General features: G+C 46.5%; 1 protein-coding gene across 3 annotated transcripts in view; it reads right to left on the bottom strand.

Moving 5' to 3' along the window:
- The window catches only part of LOC133390207 (transcription initiation factor TFIID subunit 3-like), an 87655-nt gene that overhangs the window by 56063 nt on the left and 13021 nt on the right, over positions 1–18571 (bottom strand). Inside the window, exon 1 of one of the 3 annotated variants that reach the window (XM_061638301.1) lies at positions 1570–1737. The exons of the other annotated variants lie outside the window; for them this stretch is intronic. The gene's annotated coding sequence lies outside the window, so the exon portion shown is untranslated. Of the gene's footprint in view, positions 1–1569; positions 1738–18571 lie in introns of those variants that run through there. 3 annotated transcript variants of the gene reach the window in all.

Genomic DNA, 18571 nt, shown 5'->3' with positions numbered 1-18571 from the left:
GGTTCCGAAGCAGCTGGACCGACCAGGCTTCGGACCACTTGGAACAGCCTCCTGGGACAGCACTCTGTGGACGCAATAGAGGCAGCGTAGAAATCCTTCTTTGCTGCCCTCATCGCCACGTGGTAGGCCACTGCAGCCGCTCTAACCCGTGTCCGATTGTCATCAGAGCGAGTTTTGCGCCACCGGCATTCTAGCCGTCTCACCTCCCATCTCAGAATTCGCAGCTGTGGAGTATACCATGGTGCGGTCTGAGTTCTATTCAGGGGGAGAGGGTGTTTCGGAGCCACCCGGTCTAATGCCCCAGTGATTGCCTCATTCCACTCCTCCACCAGGGATTCGACTGAGTGCCCGTCTGCAGGTTCCATAAAATCCCCAAGCGCATTCAGGAATCCATCAGGATCCATCAAACGCCTGGGGCGGACCATCCTAATGGGTCCTTTGCCCCCACGGAGGGTGTGTGGTATCGAAAGGTCTACTCTCACCAAATAGTGATCTATCCATGACAAGGGGGTAAGAGATAAAGCCCCCACTTTCAGATCACTCCCCTCCTCTCTGGATGCAAATACAAGGTCAAGTGCATGCCCAGCTACATGGGTGGGCCCCATGGAAATAAGGTGCAGCTTCCAGGAAGCCATGGTTTCCATGAAATCCCGAGATGCCCCTGTGAGGGCAGCCTCAGCATGTACATTGAAATCCCCCAACACCAGCAAGTTTGGGGATTGCACCCGCACATCCGAGACCACCTCCAGCACCTCAGCCAGGGAGTCCGCTGTGCAGCGGGTGGACAGTACACGAGCAGAATCCCTAAGCTGCTCTTTGGGCCCAGCCTCCAGTACATGCAGTCCGTAACCCTGGTCTCATGGAGAGGAGATCTGGTGAGAAACAAGGACCCCCGATAGATGACTGCCACTCCCCCTCCCCATCTTCCGACCCTCGGCTGCTGCGCATATAGGAACCCAGCTGGACACATGGCCTCAAGGATGGGAGCCGTGGCCTCATCCAGCCAGGTTTCCGTAATACATGCCAGGTCCGTGCCCTCATCCAATATCATGTCATGGATGAGAGATGTTTTTTGGGCTACGGACCTGGCATTGCACAGCAGCAGCCAAAGGTCGGAGCATGGCATCCTGCATCCCCCAGCAATCTTCCGGTGTTGGGCAGGCAGATATTACGTATCTCTCCCTAGTTCCTCTTTTCTGACATGGCCTGCCACCAGCACCCCACCCTGAAAGGAAATCATACAAAGCAGTACAAAAAATTGAAAGTGTAAAAATAATAGTAATAAAAGATTGCAGGACAACAAACAGGAATGTAAGACTAAGATGGCGGCGTAGGCAGATGCTGCGGTGAGAGCTCCGCCGCCTATCTCATTTTTTAACATCTTTTTCCATCTTTTAATATCCCTTGGGGCTCGTATGGAATTTGGGTATGCAAGTACCCCTATTTGGACTTGACTGGTTACCCATCCTCCCTTGCCCCTTTGTAAACTGTCGTGAGGGTGATGGCGAGGCACTGGCAATAAGAACGCCGCGGAAAATTGAAGCCGGGGAGCGAGCATGGCCTACTTACCCCCTTGTTGCGGGGTCGACGGAGGCCGGCGCTGGTGAGGAGGACGTGGGGGACAAGCGGACGCTGGCCGTGGGGGCTTCGCCCGGCCTGTGCCTTCCCGGCTTCTTTGCCGTCGCTGGGACCTGCGTTCCCCGCCGCTTGGCTGCCTCCTGGACGTTGCCTTGGAGGCTTCGGGCTACTTCCGCCTGGGCCGAGGAGCTTGCTGGCGGCGGGTGTGGAGTAGTGGGCCCAGATTGTGGACGTGGCTTGGGCTGCAGTGGCGCCACCCCCGCTTTGTCTCTCAGCATCTTGTCGGTGACAGAGGAGGGTGAGAGCTGTGACATCGGAGGCGTGCCATGACGCGCCCTCCATTGGCCCGCGACGTCGGCGGTGCAACGCAACGCATCAGCCCGCAACAACGGCGGTGCGGCGTGAGCTGCGATGGCGCCACCCCGCTTTGCCTGCTCTGCCCCGCTTTGTTTTCCAGCATTTTCTCGGGGGTGGAGGAGGGCGAGAGCGGTGACATCGGTGGCGCGGCGCGACGCTCCTTCCATTGGTCCACGACTTCGGTGGTGTAGTGACATACGCCCTCCATTGGCCCGTGGCATCAGCGACGAGACGCAGTGCGCCCTCTATCGGTTGCTTTTAGAGGAGCAGGTCTTGAGAAAGGAAGAAGGAAAGAAGACAACGAGACGCCTCAGTCGCGATGCGGTGGGCTGGGAAAGCGGCAAGGAGTGGAGATGGCTGCTGTGGTGGAGGCCCAGGAGTGGTAGGAGACGAGGGGCCCTCCGGCAGCAGACGAACTAACTCCACGTGGTGGGCAAGAGAGATATGGGACATCTATTTGTATCTATTTAGGGGCAGAAGGCCTGCCTGATTGGCGGACAGGGAGGGGGATATGTGTAGACCGGAGGGGGATACTGTGGGGAGGGTGGGGAGCCATGACATTAGAAGGCTAGGCGGCAGATCCTGGAGAGGCGCAGGTAGCAGGCCACGCCAGTTTAGGGGAACAAGGGATAGATGCGTAATATCCATCCCTTGTTCCAGGCCTGTCCACAACCAGAAGATAACTGGGGGATGCAGAACTCCTTCCAATCTTCGACTGCTGTTGTGTAATGCCAGGTCTGTGGTGCAGAAAACATCGCTCATCCATGATATGGTCTTGGATGAGAACGCAGACCTGGTATGTATTATGGAGACCTGGCTGGATGAGGCCTCAGCTCCTATACTTGAGGCCATGTGCCCAGCCGGTTTCCAGTACACACAGCAGCCGAGGATTGGTAGGCGGGAAGGGGGAGTGGCAGTCATCTATCGGGGGTCCTTGGTTTTCGCCAGACCTCCTCTCCTCGAGACCAAGTTTGTTGATTGCATGTACTGGAGGTTGGGCCCTAAGGGCAGTTTAGGGATTCTACTTGTGTACCGACCACCCTGCTGCACAGCAGACTCCCTGACCGAGGTGCTTGAGGTGGTCTTGAGCGTGCGGTTGCTTTCCCACAACCTGTTAGTTATGGGGGACTTCAACGTACACGCCGAGGCTGCCCTCATGGGAGCCCCTCGGGATTTCATTGAAACCATGACTTCTTGGGATCTGCACCTTAGTAATACAGGGCCCACCCATGTAGCCAGTCATGCCATCGACCTTGTGTTTGTTTCGGGAGGGGAGGGAAGTGTTCTGGAAATGGGGGCTGTTTCTGTTAACCCCGTGTCATGGTCAGATCACTATCTGGTGAATATAGACCTCTCGATGCCACATACCCTCCGCAGGGGACATGGACCTATTAGGATGGTCCGCCCCAGACGCCTGATGGAACCTGAGGGATTCCTGAATGCGCTGGGTGATTTGGAGCTGACTGAAGGTCGCCCAATCGAAGCCCTGGTGATGAAGTGGAATAGGGAGATCACCAGGGCAGTGGACCGGGTGGCTCCGAAACGTCCTCTCCCCCTGAACAGAGCTCAGACAGCGCCCTGGTATTCACCACGGTTGCAGGGTTTGAGACAGGAGGTGAGATGACTTGAGTGCCGGTGGCGGAAATCTCACACCGAAGACAATCGGACACTAGTTAGAGCGGCGATAGCTGCCTATCAGGTGGCAACAAAGGCAGCAAAGAGGGAATTCTTTGCTGCCTCTATTGCGTCAGCAGAGTGTTGTCCCAGGAGATTGTTCCAGGTGGTCCGAAGCCTGGTCGGTCCAGTTGCTCAGGAACCCTTGGAGCATTGTAAAACCTCCTGTGATACCTTTGCTAAACACTTTGCCGATAAAATCGAACGTCTGAAGAGCACGATTCCGTTCGCCATGGATACAGGAAGTGGGCCAGAGTTGGCCAGTTGCATTCCGGCCCGCTGGGATTGGTTTCAGCCTCTTCTTGCTGAGGAAGTGGACAAGGTGCTCAGTACTGTAAAGCCAACCACCTGTCTGGTTGATCCTTGCCCTTCGTGGCTCCTTATGACCTGCAAAGAGAGACTGAGCGAAGGGATCCAGGCAGTGGTAAATGCATCCTTGAAAGAGGGTGCAATGCCATCAGCTCTCAAGGAGGCGGTGATAAAGCCCATCTTAAAAAAAACCTCCTTGGATCCCCAGGAGCTAAACAACTTTCGCCCAGTCTCTAATTTACCATTCTTGGGCAAGGTGATTGAGTGAGTGGTGGCTAAGCAGTTACAGACACACTTGGATGAAGCGGATTATTTAGATCCATTCCAATCGGGCTTCAGGACTGGACATGGAACTGAAACAGCCTTGGTCGCCCTGGTGGATGATATGAGGAGGGCGTTGGATAGGGGAGAATATACCTTCCTCGTCCTCCTGGATCTCTCAGTGGCTTTTGATACCATCGACCACAGTATCCTTTTATATCGCCTAGAGGGATTGGGAATAGGGGGCACTGTTTTACAGTGGTTCCGTTCCTATCTCTCAGACAGGCATCAACGGGTGGCATTGGGGGATGAGGTTTCAGACCCTTGGCCTCTTAATTGTGGAGTACCACAGGGTTCTATCCTCTCCCCCATGCTATTCAATATCTCTATGAAACCGCTGGGGGCTATCATCAGGAGTTTGGGGCTGCAGTGTCACCAATATGCGGACGACACTCAGCTCTACCTCTCCTTTAAGTCCTCACCAGAGTTGGCTGTGAATACCATGTCCAAGTGCCTGGAATCCGTAAGTGGATGGATGGGCGAGAATAGGCTGAAGCTGAACCCCGACAAGACCGAGGTATTGCTCGTGGGAGACAAAGGAAGATTGGAAATTACTGACCTGATGCTTAATGGAGTGAGATTACCCCTGAAGGATCAGGTCCGCAGCCTTGGGGTCATTCTTGACTCCCAACTGTCCATGGAGGCTCTGGTTTTGGCAGTGAGCCGGGCAGCTTGGTATCAACTACACCTGATGCAGAGGCTGCGACCCTACCTTCCTTCTCATCTGCTCCCACGAGTGATACATGCCCTGGTCTCCTCTCGCTTAGACTACTGTAATGCGCTCTACGTGGGGTTACCCTTGAAAACGGTCTGGAAGTTACAGCTGGTACAAAATGCGGCGACACGCTTGATTAAGCGCAACCGTTGCTGTGATCATATCACTCCAGTATTAATAGATCTCCACTGGCTACCAGTTGTCTACCGGGCTCAATTCAAGGTGTTGGTGTTGACCTATAAAACCCTATACGGTTTTGGCCCAGTTTATCTGAAGGAATGCCTCCAGAATCACCAATTATGCCGCCTGACGAGATCAGCCTCGCAAGACCTTCTCTCGGTCCCACCGGTAAAAATAGCTAGGCTGGTGCGGACTAGAAAGAGGGCATTTTCGATTGTGGCCCCCACCCTTTGGAACTCCCTCCCTCTTGACCTGCGACACGCTCCCTCCCTGATAGGTTTCCGCCGAGCCTTAAAGACCTGGCTATTCAGGCAGGCCTACGGGATTGGGGTGGATTAGATTTATGATGCAGTAACTGATGCTGGTTTTAGATTGATTATAAATGTTTTTGATATGTATATTGTATTTTATATTATTATTATTGTACGTCGCCTAGAGTGTCCGTTGACCCGGACAGATAGGCGACTAACAAATAAAAGTTTATTATTATTATTAATACAATGTGAATGTTTTCAAAGCAACATATATGAAATCTTTAAAAAGGTGATATTTGATGAAAGCATCATCCATAATTCTATATTGTGAGGCTTTTTTTGAGGTCACTTCAGGAGCTCCAAGTCAGGGCATTTTAAAGCAGATTTTTAAATAGGAGGAAAAACTGCATTTAAGTGTTTAACTTTTTAAAAAGTTGTTATTTGCCCTAAGCAAAAGAGTACTGCACAGTAGAAAAGTTTAAATTTAATTGATTTCTGCATGGGAAGCTCCTGAAGGGAGACAGGAAAAAATGTTTTGATTGCCATAGTGGCTCCGAATCACTGGTCTGGTTTTTGTTTTCTGTCTGATATCATTAAGTACACTCAGCTGCTACATGGAAATATGATAAGAACACAGTAACCACCACCACACATTTATATTCTGGTAGCTTTAGAGCACTCAAGGGAATATTATTTTTTTTTAAAAAAAAGCTTATGTTGTGTTGTCCTTGTGGTGGCAAAGCCTTGCCATTTTTATTATTTATTTTATTTTATTTATATCCCACCCTTCCTCCCAGTAGGAGCCCAGGGCGGCAAAAAAACACCACAAAAACAAAAAAAACACCACCAAAAACACTCTAAAACATCTTAAAAACAGTCTTTAAAGTATGTTAAAACAAAACACCTTTAAAACATATTAAAACATCTTTAAAAACACCTTTAAAAAAAGCTTTAAAAGCATCTTCAAAAGCAATTCCAATACAGACACAGACTGGGATAAGGTCTCTACTTAAAAGGCAGAGCTTGGAAGTAACTAGTTACAAGTAACTAATTACTTGTAATTCATTACTTTTTTGAGTAACGAGTAGGTAATTCCTTTACATTTTGATTGCAATAGAACTAGGAGTAATTTTACTACTTTTGTGCAGTAATTGTAACATTTCAAGAATTACTTTTGGGCATTACTTGGGGGGGGAGGGAGCAGGGGAAGTCTTCTGCTCCTCTGATTTGTAGATGAAAATCATGTGCCTCAAACTGTGCTTCTGTGCAGTGTTGCTCTTTCCTCATGCTCTGTGGATGGGGAGGAGGCGACGAGGGAGGCGGCGGAGAGTGAGACGGGGTGGAGTGGAGAAAACAATTATTTAAAAAAATGGATAGTGGTGGTGAAGAATGGAGTGGAGGGGAAAAGGATCTGGAGGTCAAGAACATGGATAAAGGAGGAGAAGGAGGCAACAGCAGAATGGAGATAAAGAACTGTGGAGGTGAAAGATGACAACGTACGTGTGTGTGTGTGTGTGTGTGTGTGTGTGTGTGTGAGAGAGAGAGAGAGAGAGAGAGAGAGAGAGAGAGAATACTGTGTTTGCACTTGGCACGCAAAGTGGCCTCCACCACCCTCTCTGGCTACTACTTTTTTGCATCTCAGGGGAAAATGTTTGCTTGCGTGAGTGTCCCTTAGTTGGTGGCAGGACAGGGTATGGGACGTGGTTAAGTGAGAGAGATTATGCTGGCTGGCTGAGTGGGAGGGTTGCACTTGGTTTGACATGCAAAGATCTGAGTAGTGGCCTCAGCCTCCCTCCCCACCACCCTTACCAGTGGAGAGACCACCATTGCTATCTTGAATAAAAATAATTATTCTACTACCTCTGTATGTGTTTGTTAATTTTTAATGTTGTTTTAGGCTATTTAGATGTGCAGCAGCCAAGGCCAGCACCTTGTAGGTGTTTTTTTTAAAGTAACTGAAATGTAATTGTAGTGATTACTTTGGAGGAAAAGCAAAGTAATCAGTTACTTTCAGAGCAATTGTAATTGTAACGGTAATTACTACTTTTTTGGGCCATGTAACTGTAACTGTAATTTATTACTTTTTAAAAGTAATCTTCCACGCTCTGTTAAAAGGCTTGTTGAAAGGGGAAGGTCTTCAGTAGGAGCTGAAAAGATAACACAGATGGCGCCTGTCTAATATTTAAGGGGAGGGAATTCCAAAGTGTCAGTGCCACACCAGTAAAGGTCTGCTTCCTATATTGCGTGGAACAGACCTCCTGATAAGATGATGCCATGAGCACCATTTATGTGCCTTACAGAGGAGAAGGAAGGACGGAGCAAGAAACTGGATGTACTATATGCAAGAGAAACACAGTGATGAGCAACACACATAGCAAGGGAGACGGGGAACGTAGCACAGCAGTGACTAGTGGGCAATGACAAAGGAAGGAAGACAGAAATGGATGGTACGTGTAAGACAGACAGATATACTCTATATACCTGGCAGACATGGGGGCAGCGTGGAGAGAAAAGGACACTGAGCGACAGAAAGGAGTGGCTGGGCTCACAGGAGAAAGAGGCAGAGCAAGAAGGCAGAGAACGCTGGAATTAACTGAACAGGAATTTGCTGCAGGCTAATAATTATAATTTATGTAGTGCGTTTGAGTGTTCAAAATGCCTCACAGACATTATCACAGAAATCCTTACAATAACCCTGTAAGGTAGGCCAGTAGCATTATCCCCATATTACTGATCGGGGGGGAGGGGAGAGAAGGCTGGTGGGCGGGACACAGGAAGCTGCCTTGTTCTGAGACCATTGGCTCAGCACTGCTGAGTGGCTGTGGCTCTCCAGGGTTTTAGGCGGGCAACATTCCCAGCCTTAAGCGGAGATGCTCTGGGGATTGAACCTGGGAGTTTCTGCATGCAAGGCAGATGCAATCTAGTCGCCCATTAAGCACCTTTTCCCTCTAAAATCTGCAACTTACAGTACAAATAAAGTCTCATCTTAGGAAGAATGACAACAACCAATAAGCAACAACAACAAAAATGCACGGAACCGAAAAGCCTCAGAAAACAACACACTGCAAAGCTGAGCAAGTTATATTTGCAACAGGCTCTCTCCTCACTCTACCCGCGTTCTCAGCAATAAATCAGGTTTCTTGGGCCAAAGAACTCAGTAAAGTACATGCACTGTATTCCTTGTTTAAACACATTTCATTTTTTTCCTGTTAAAAATGAAATTATTAGCAAAGACAAGGTAATTAGGCAGTGACAACTTGCACGCTGCAACCAATCAATAATGGGAGTATATTAACTGGGCTGACAGTTGTGTGACGCTGATGGGTTATAAATGGCTTGAGACTGACCTGCGAAAATGCAGCTTTTCCCTAACATTCTCCACAATAAAAAGAAGAGAGTCCTAAAATGCTATATAAGCAAGCTAACCTGAAATGACACCTAGTATTATAAATGGGCTAATCTATATGTTAATATGGTTGTATCACATAACTGCAGCAAGACTAAGATAACAATATGACTTTGGGGTTTCTATGGCTACCATCCTGGGCGAACGCGCCGGAAAGTGCCTCATTGCTGACACCACACAAGCTTTCCGAGGGCTTCTCTTTGGTTATTTATGATATGATTTATGATAACGACAACATCTCCCATTTTCTCCCCTCGTCAGATACAATAAATTGCCATCGTTAATCACTGCTCTTGGTTCAGGCCCGATTACAATAGTATAATAGGGGCACAGCTATGGTAATAGTGTGCATTAAGGTGAGATTTCACACACCCGGTCGTTCCCGATAGAAGAAATATGAATTTGGAGATCATCCGAGACAATGTCACTATCTGGAGTATTTCAATAATCTTCCTTTCAAGTGCTCCTGGGGCTGGAAAATTTCTGAGCCATGTAAGATTCTCCACCGATCCTCTGACAAAAGGTCATGTTTTGTGATCTATAGATTGGGAATCCAGTATTTACACTTCTCAAGTGCATTGCCAGTGGAATGAGTTGGTGGGGAGCCTGTTACCTGTTTAATATTGTGGGGAAGAGGCAGGACTTTCCAAGCTAGCACCGACAATGTCTTATTTAAAAAGAAATCTCAAACCAACTCATTTAAAAAACATACATGCAAACATGCATCACCAAATGCAACAAGGCAAGCTATCTGCAGTGCTCTGAACTGTCCCTTCCTTCTTGCCATCCTATTATCTGACCACCAGGGAAGACCAAAGGGAATGGTAGGGGACCTGTAGCAACTCAGGAGTGAGTTACCCTTTTGAAAAACAGCCAAGTCCTATTCATGACAGCTGCTTTCCCCAACCTGGTACCTTCTAGATGATCTGGATGACAAGAACTCCATTAGCCCCAGACAGCATAGCTCTGCTGGGAGTTGTAGCACAAAACATCTGGAGGGTGGCAGGTTAGGGCAGGCAGCTGTACAGAAAGCAAGCACACACAGGTAAATGGCCCATGGAATCTCAGGAAATGTTACCACCTTATTAGCAGCTTATATCAGGGTCTCACAGAGGCATAGTTCTGACTGAGATGGTAAACCTTCTGTATCACCTTATACAGCAGAAGGGGTGTGTGTCACCTGACTGAATCCTCCTCTGTATGAAGTCAGGGAGAAGGCAAAGCTATAACTCTTCTCTTCAATGTCTAGTTTTGGAGGGGCAATTTTTCTTTGTATGGAGGACCATCCCATTATGTGAGCCCCTTACCTAGTCTGAAGTGGTACAGCCAAGAGACCAGTTTACCATGTCTGTGTTAACTAGGTCCTAGATTTGTATTATTTTTCTGTTTGAGTAACTTATATTTAGGAAGTCCAAAATATGTTTGGCTTTGAGGTGACCCAATTTGTTTAGGAAATAATTGTTTGTGCCTGCCTTTGCAAACATAGGGTCCAGTAAGAAGCAAATCTGGTAGTATCAGAGCGTGATGGCTAACATTAGTCACACTCAGAGCAGACCGAATGATCAAGGGACTTCAATAACTTGGGCCTGGGTTCAAATATCCATGTAGTCAAGAAGATGGGCTCATCTAGCTGCTGTTTCTCAGGATTCCCATCCCAAAAGGATTAATACCTATGAAGTGACTTGGATATTGAAATCAGGGAGTCACCACAGAGTTATCTGAATAATACAGTCCTAAAGGTGGTGTAACACATATATGTAGTGAACCAGATATGTAGTGAACTATAAAGCTCACTGGATGGCTTTGGGGCAGTCACAGGACCAACGTGATGATTGGATTGGGGGGGGGATGGAATGCCACAGAAGAAGAGTGGGGGAACAAAAGCAAGAGACAGCATACCAGTCCTTGGGGAGGGGGTAACTTGTATGTGCAAGAGGGAGTAGGGAAGCCACTACAATCCTTATAAAAGTAGGAAATCCCACCTGAAGTAATATAAGTTGACTTGTATTAACTTCTCAGGGCAGGGAACTATCCTTTTTGATGTTACTCTATAAAATGCCATAGCTGCTGATAGTACAACATAAATAGCAACTGAATGCCAGCAAAGACACAGGAGGTTATCAGGCCAAATCTCACTAGGATGCAACATATGTAATACATACATCCCCAAAAGAGTAGTACCATCTGCATCAAAAAGTCTGCAACCCAGGAGAGATCTTGGACAGGGGTTCATGCAGGACCACAGAGATATTTGAGTAAAAACAGAAATGGTTTGCGGAGGTCACAATGCACCAAGATCTACTTCAAAAACCTCTGTTTTCTCTTTCTACAATGTTACTTAGGTCCACTTTGCACTTTAGATCACTAATCTTCAACTGGTGGGTTGGAAACCACTACTGGAATGTGGCCTGATGTAAGATGATTTGCAACAGCAGCATTAGCACCTTACAAATTAAGTGTTTTAAAAAAGTAAGTAATGCATCCCCAAATGTATGTTTGGGTTGAAGGTAGGTCCTGGGTCTGAAAACAGTGAAGATTACTGCTTCAGATAGGGGTAAACCTGGATGTGGCAAAAAGACTAAAACAAGTTTATTGCATTCATGCCCTTTTAGGTGTAAAGCTTAATGAAGCAATGTGTGACATGATCTTTGGTTGTCCCATCCATATATTTTCAAGGACAGGGACGTGGTACTTAAATAAAAGAAAAGGTGCTGCAATAAGACCCAAGCTACACACACCCTCTACAGGCTTCTTACGAACTTCCCTATCTAAACACAAACTCTGGTAGAGAACCCTGACTTCAAAGGACTACATTCTTTCCCAGCTGCTTCCATAGCAGGCTGCTAATGATACCGCTCTTGAGTCACACTCTTGTTAGACGTTTTCATTCAAAGCAAGTTTCAGATATCATGGTGAGAGAAGGCAGCGTGAAAACCTAGATGGAAAGATATTAAAATCTGTGCAGCAGCCCCCCCGCACCAGGTGTTCCTACAAATTGGCAGCAAACGACAAATTGTTTGTGTGTGCATACAAGTTGTTCTGCCCCCGCTAAAATAAAGTGAAGGCACTTTTTAAAAAAAATATCAATACAGGTGCTTCGCTTCTGGCATATTGCATCAGAGGAAGGTATTCCAAGCTCAGTTAGCCAAGTATCTTTTGGCACAGGGTAGACTAGATCTAGGCTAGGCTAGATCTGCAAAGAACTACTTACAAAAAGCAGAACTGTCACTGCAGCTATCATGTTCTTGTTCCTCAACCCTTAATGGATTACTAGAATTAGAACATCTTGTTCACTGCAGGAAGTTGACAGCATCCAGAGGATTTATGGGGAGCCTGACAAGATTTCTGTGTTGCCAACATTCTCGCACTCCCACGTGCCCCCAAATGAAGGGCATAAATTCTCACAGCAACAAAAGACCTGCAGAACTGTGGAGTTCTTGCAATATTACAAACCTGCAGAAAGTAGATAAATGGGGAAAGGTATGACAAATTGAGATGGAAGATACGAAATCAAGTAGAGAGGTTGTGTTGCACCAAAAGGGTCCCTCAGACCCCAGGACAGGCTTTTTGGGTTTGAGGGGTATGTGAAGTTGCCTTGTGTAAGTGTTGCATTGGATACAATCCATTATGCAAGAATCAAAAGGATTCACATCCAGATAGCCATCACAACCAAAATGAAAAACCACAGCAGCAATCCACCTTGCATTGTTCCTCTCTTAAGTTACACACTGGAAGGAAGATGGAAGAGGACAGGGCAGGGACAGCCTCTCACTTCATGCCAGAAGGAGTGGAAGTCTCTTCCACTGCTTCTGGTTTTGCATAAAATGCCTGCTACAAAGTTGCTGCACCTTCTACTACTAACTTGGCGAGATTCTCCTTGTGACATGAGACTGCCCTCTCCCTTCGATGGGAAAAGTGTAGATTAGCCCTCCCACTCCGACATGAAGTGCATGTGATACATGGAGAACCCAGGAGAGGGGTTTAATTTGGGTATCCGGGGTGAGGCGGTCACCAAAAAAGAATGATGGCCACTGCTACTGCTATTTATGGGGCCTCTGCTGGTAGTTATGCAAGTTTATGCTAAAACTGATGCAAGTGACGTTATATCATAATTCAAAATGGTTGACAAATGAACAGCCCTCAAATTTTTCCACCCTCAATTATAGATCTGTGTGCATATGCATAGACACAATATTATTTATAAATAATGGAAGGTGAGGGGAGGGAGAGAAATAGCATGCACAAGTTAAAGCACTGTATAAACCAGTCTGTATGTGTGTATGGGGGAGAGGAATCCGTGCACAAGTTAAAACACAGTATAAACCTGTCTATGTTGTGTCTGTGTCTCTCTCTGTGTGTAAGAGGAATCCCTCCCTCCATTTTTCAAACATAAAACTTTAAGAGAGTGTATCACAGCTTTGAAAGGAGAAGGTCCTATCCTTCCAGTTTTATCACTCAACAAGAACTCAGCTCACTTCTCTTCATGTTGGTCTCTGCGTGGCCTCTCCTTCCAAGGCTGTGGAGTCGGTACACCAAACCTTTGACTCCAACTCCTCTATTTTTCTACTATCCGACTCCGACTCCACCCAAAATTGCTTCCAACTCCACAGCCCTGGAAAGGGCTATAAATGTCTTTTTAAATTGGAAGTTCTCATAAGAGCATTTTTATTGCTGCCTGAATATGCGCTGATCTTGGCATCACAGCATTTGTCTTCATCTGGGTCCCGTGTCATACACTGACACACAAAATGTTTTCCATCTTGAGTTATGGTGAAATACTCAACTACAGCTGACTTCATGGGAAGCTTCTTTGACATTTTGAATTTATAGTTTTAAAAATTTGTCAATCAAAATTTATTTTGAAGCCGGAGTCTGAGTCGGTACATTTCTACCAACTTTGACTCCGACTCCACCCAAAATTGCTTCCGACTCCGACTCCATGACTCCGACTCCACAGCCCTGTCTCCTTCACTGTGTTTTCTCTTGCTAACCATTCCCCGTCAAATGCCCCTAGGAACCGAGTTTGGGGTGGGGGAGAGAGAGGAATGATCAGGTAGCATTATCTACTCTGCAGCTACACAGCAGCACCTCTCTGGCGGCACTCAACAGCCATTTGAAACTGGAGAGGAGAGCCCTACTCTCTGTCAGCTTCAAAACGGTGCTGTCAGCACCCCTGGAAAAGTGCTACCAGAGCACCGGGCAATCACGCTGAGTAATAATTCTGCAGGCAGTTTTCTCACTCAGGCGAGCGATGAAATTTAGAGGGCATGAGAAAAATTAAAACCACATCCACCTGAAGGCCTCTCACTGTTTACAATGACCTTAGGTTTTGCAGAGGAGGGTACAGAGATCTACTGCTTCTCCTCCCAGAACGTCATGCATCAGAGCAGGGTCTTCAGATAACTCTCTCTGCTGATGTCCTGGAGTGGAGCACTCTGCAATGGAATGGGGCTGCAGAGTTGTTGCAGGAAGAGGCCAAACGGGCAAGGTGAAGGGCACGAGTCAAGGCCCAGTTTCAGAAATGGTATTTTCAACAGCTGTCACCCTTTTCTGGATTAAATGAATAGTCAATCAAATTTTCATATGAGCAGTTCAGAAGCGCATGCACATGCACACAAAAACACCCTGAACATCCCTCCCTGTATGAGCCTTACCATGAGTTGATATAATCTGAAGAGCCCCTCCTTAAAATGAGTGCATATTTGGATTTTACACAGAAATATCAAGGAGAAATTCCAACTATTTGTGCTTCCTGAACAATATCTGAGCAGGATATTGCAAGTGGGTCTCCTAAGTTGAGATGCATGAGATTCAGATGCTGACATGTCGGCAGACCTTTTCAGTGGTGGCACCTGAGCTCTGGAACTCCTTTCTCTTTGACATTCGGTTGGCTCTCACACTGCTGGCTTTAGGTGCTAAGTAATAACATGCTTTTTGTTCAGGCTTTTGCGATTCTGGTGTTTTGGGTTTTCAAATACGGGATTTTAAATTGATAGCTACTGTTTTCATTGATTTTGTTGTAAAGCACCTAGAGATTTTTGTATATAAAATAAATAAATAAATGGTGCACATATGTACTCTAGCAGGCATCACCTTAGAAAAAGCAAACCCTCCTGTCAAACAGAAAAAAGGTCTATTAAGATAACGAAGTACTTAATACAAGTGCTTGTATTAGAAAAAACAACTGCTGCCTGTAATTGGGGTATCTTCTTTTAAAAAAATCAATAAAATCTAACTAATAAATCTATTCAGCATTGTGCCCCTAATATGTGCACATTACAATTTATCCCACTGAACTTTCTCAAGTCATAAGAAAAAAGCACTGGCCTGGTTCATTCATTCATTGTATTCGTATACTGCCCCATAGCCAAAGCTCTCTGGGCGGTTTACAGTAACTAAAAACATTAAAAACAAATATACTAGTTTAAAACACATCTTTCTTTCTTTTTTTAAAAAAATATAAAACACACTTTAAAAAATTTAAAACAATTTTAAAAAACACATGCTAAAATGCCTGGGAGAAGAGGAGGCAACACTTAAGCCATTGTTTGTTTAGCCAAAGTGTAGTTTGTCTGCATGTCTGGATCAAGCTCAGCAGACTAACTATGGTTTGTTTTCTACTAACAAACCACAGCTTGAATGCTAATGCTAGGGCAAGCCACAACTAAGCAAGAACATGCAGGTACTCACAGGAAATCACAGCTGCTTTGTTCTTGTCCCAGTCTTCATGGTGTTGCATTACCTAGAGCTAAGCCACGGTTTGGCTTATCATTATGCCTGAACCTAGGCGCATGATTTATCTTACTCCAGACAAACCATGGGCCGTAGCCAAGTTTTGTTTTTGGCTTATCACTCATGGTTTGTCTTGTGGAGAGAAACTATGAGCCTGGGTTCACACATAACACTAAGCCAAACCATGGCTTAGCTTCAAGTAGCACAGCACCAAAAGACTGGGCAAGAAGCAAAGCAGCTGTTGAGAACCTGCATGCTTGCCTGTTCTCTCTTAGCAATGGTTTAACTGGGCTGCTGTGTCTAAAAACAACAGTTTTGCCTAACCGTGGTTTGTTTCGTCACCGCACCCTAGATACCTACCAAGCTACTGAAGCGCAAGGCAAGCACAGCTGGAAAACCAACCTAGCTTTGTTTAAAATGAGTAAAGGCTTTTCGGCTTCCCTGTGAAATGATTTGTGGTTTGTTGGACAAACCATGGATTAGCATGTGTAAACGCAGCCACTGTCTTTCTACAAAAACGAATACAGGCCAAACTGCTTTTAGGGACTGCCAAGACTGAGGGTGTCTTTGGATGTTATATGTAAGCATCAAACAGCAATTCCCACTTCCTCTATTTGTGCTTCTCTGAGAAATACCTGAGCAGCAACTCATGCAAGCATGTCTTCCATGCTGCGAAGTTGGCGATCCAGATTTGCAAAGAATTTATGCCTCTTGCCACAGGAGGGCGTAGGGCAGGGGATACGCTAACCTATGCTTTAGTTTATCTCCAGTTCCATTTTGCTTGAGGAAAAGGATGTCTAACTCCAAATTTGGTGACTGCGCAATACCAAGAGAAGGTAACCCACTTGAAAAAAAGGAAAGGAAAAGAAGAGAAAAAGGACAAAGGTATCCAAAGCAGTCCAATTTAAAAACAGCCCTCTTCACTCCGCAGCAAGGCTTGGCCCCTGGTGCTCCAAATGACCTTGACAAATGAAAGGGGGGGGGCAAGTGTCTTAGGACCTGGGGCTCTAAAACTCTTTTAGAATGAGCTTTGAATTAATTGTCCTACAATATGAATTTCCTGATTAATTGCTTAAGATAAGGTCTCCTTTTCCTTGCTGGCCTCTAGTGACTCCCCCTACTTTTCATAATCACTTGTGTCTCATCCCCACACACACACACACTGGGAACGGCTGAGAGAGAGAGAGGGGGGGGGGAAATGAGATACACACAATTCCATTACTTGAGGATTAGCCAAAAGATAACCCTACGTATTCCATTACTGACCATTATTTGAGTAATTATGCAATCAAATTGAGTCAGTTTGAAAGATACCCTAATTGTTTTCCAAGGTTTGCTCAAGCAATGCATCCAACTAAGTCAAGTTGTACCTGTCCACAACACGAAACTACATTCAGATTGCCAAGGAGAAATTAAAAGAAAAGCATTGCACTTTCCAGAAAGCTAATTAGGCTGTTGAAAGGACCAACCATATAAAGCAGTGAGTTAAGGATCTAGTCTGATCAAGCTTATGCTCCCAAGTTACCCATGATAGTGTGCAGAACCTGCATGGAAAATTTCCAGGTGTGGCCTTCCCATCTACATGAACACTAAAATTGGATCTGGCCATTACGTTTCTGGCAGTGGGATAGCAAGTGCAAACATTCAAGGAGAAGGAAGAGGATACTATCTAAAGCAGGTGTGGGGAACCTTTTGGCCCTCCAGATACTGCTGAACTACAACTCCCATCATCCCTGGCCATTGGCCATGCTTGCTAGGGCTGATGGGAGTTGTAGTTCAGCAACATCTAGAGGGCCAAAGGTTCCCCAACACCTGACCAAGCATAGGCATGCATATTACCAAACTTGGTTCCCAAGACTGGAAAAACAGGTGGACAAATGTCATCCCCAGCTCCCTCCTACATATTTCAGAAAATTTGCAATTCTAGGCATTAAAAATCTGGAAACAGGAATAATAAAATCTAGCCCACCCCAAAAGCCTGCCTGAAGAGCCAGGTCTTCACGGCCCGGCGGAAACTCATTAAGGAGGGGGCATGGCGGAGATAATTTGGGAGGGAGTTCCACAGGGTGGGGGCCACAACTGAAAAAGCCCTCTCTCTAGTCCTCACCAGTCTGGCTGTTTTGACTGATGGGACAGAGAGAAGGTCTTTTGAGGCTGATCTTGTTGGACGGCATGGCTGATGATGCTGGAGTCACTCCTTCAGATAGACTGGGCCAAAACCGTACAGGGATTTAAAGGTCAAAACCAACACCTTGAATTAGGCCCGGCAAGCAACTGGTAACCAGTGCAACTCTTTTAGCACTGGAGTGATATGATCTCACTGGTGGCTGCCTTTAATCAGGTGCGCTGCCACGTTCTGTACCAGCTGCAGCTTCCGGACAGTTTTCATGGGTAGCCCCACATACAGCTCATTACAGTAGTCTAGGCGAGAGGAGACCAGGGCATGTACCACCGATGGGAGCAGATGACTGGGGAGGTAGGGGTGCAGCCTCCGTATCAGATGGAGTTGATACAGTGCTGCCCGGCTCACAGCCGAGACCTGAGCTTCCATGGACAGTTGGGAGTCAAGAATGACCCCCAGGCTGCGGACCTGGTCTTTCAGGGGCAGTTGTACCCCATTGAGCATCAGGTCCAAATCCCCTAACCTTCCTTTGTCTCCCACGAACAGTACCTCAGTTTTGTCAGGGTTCAGTTTCAGCTTATTCCTACCCATCCAGGCACTTGGACAGGGTTTCTACAGCCAACCTCGGTGAAGATTTAAATGAGAGATAGAGCTCCGTGTCATCTGCATATTGGTGACACTGCAGCCCAAATCTCCTGATGATAGCCCCCAGCAGCTTTATATAGATGTTAAATAGCATCGGGGAGAGGATGGAACCCTGCAGCACCCCACAAGTGAGAGGCCAAGGGTCCAAAACCTCATTCCCCAATGCTACTCTTTGGTGCCTATCAGAGGAGAAGGAATGGAACCACTGCAGTACAGTGCCCCCTATGCGTAATCCCTCCAGGCGGTCCAACAGGATACTGTGGTCAACGGTATCAAAA

The sequence above is a fragment of the Rhineura floridana genome, chromosome 8, assembly GCF_030035675.1.
Source record: "Rhineura floridana isolate rRhiFlo1 chromosome 8, rRhiFlo1.hap2, whole genome shotgun sequence".
Classification (NCBI taxonomy): domain Eukaryota; kingdom Metazoa; phylum Chordata; class Lepidosauria; order Squamata; family Rhineuridae; genus Rhineura; species Rhineura floridana.
This window is presented reverse-complemented; position numbering and strand designations above follow the sequence as displayed.